Raw genomic sequence first — 1,151 nt, forward strand, 5'->3', positions numbered from 1 at the left:
AGCACTGTACTAAGCGCTTGGGAAGTACAAATTGGCAACATACAGATACAGTCCCTACCCAACAGTGGGCTCACAGTCTAAAAGGGGGAGACAGAGAACAAAACCAAACATACTAACAAAATAAAATAGAATAGATATGTACAAGTAAAATAAATAAATAAATCATTTATGGAGCGCTTACTGTGTGCAGAACACTGTACTAAGCATTTGGGAGAGCACTATAGCAATAAGCAGACACATTCCCTGCCTACAACGGGCTTACAGTCTAGAGAGGGAGACAGACATGAATGGAAATAGAATAGAATGAGAAGCAGCGTGGCTCAGTGGAAAGATCACGGGCTTGGGAGTCAGAGATCATGGATTCGAATCCTGACTCCGCCACTTGTCAGCTGGGTGACTTTGGGAAAGTCACTTCACTTCTCTGGGCCTCAGTTCCCTCATCTGTCAAATGGGAATTAAGACTGTGAGCTGGGTGACTTTGGGAAAGTCACTTCACTTCTCTGGGCCTCAGTTCCCTCATCTGTCAAATGGGGATTAAGACCGTGAGCCCCATGTGGGACAACCTGTTAACCTTGTATCTACCTCAGTGCTTAGAACAGTGCTCGGCACATAGTAAGCGCTCAACAAATACCACCATCATCATCATTATTATTATTATTATTGAATAAAGAAATGACAGATGTGGACATACGCAGTGTGGGGCTGGGAGCGGGGATGAAGAAAGGGAGCGAGTCAGGGCGAGGACACAGAAGGGAGTGGAAGAAGTGGGGAAAGGGTTTTACAGTATCTGCTAAGCGCTTACTATGTGTCAGACACTGTTTTAAGCATTGAGATGCTTCTGGTGCTACTCAGCCCCTCCACCACGAGCTCAGCCAGGCCAGAAGTGGGGTTGCATGGGCCGCGGGATTTATTTGGGCCGAACCCAGGCCGTTGTCCAAGATGACCTACTTGTACTTCCCAAGCGCTTAGTACAGTGCTCTGCACACAGTAAGCGCTCAATAAATACGATTGATTGATTGATTGATGACCTCAAATCCTTCCAAAGGGCCATCTCCACTCCAGCCCCTCCGCCCGCTTTCTTACGATCTGATCATCGGCATCCTTTGCTGGTGTCCCGTTTCTCCTTCTGAACCTCGGAGCGCAGCGGGTAC

This window comes from Tachyglossus aculeatus, chromosome 2 (genome assembly GCF_015852505.1).
Source record: "Tachyglossus aculeatus isolate mTacAcu1 chromosome 2, mTacAcu1.pri, whole genome shotgun sequence".
Taxonomy (NCBI): Eukaryota; Metazoa; Chordata; class Mammalia; order Monotremata; family Tachyglossidae; genus Tachyglossus; species Tachyglossus aculeatus.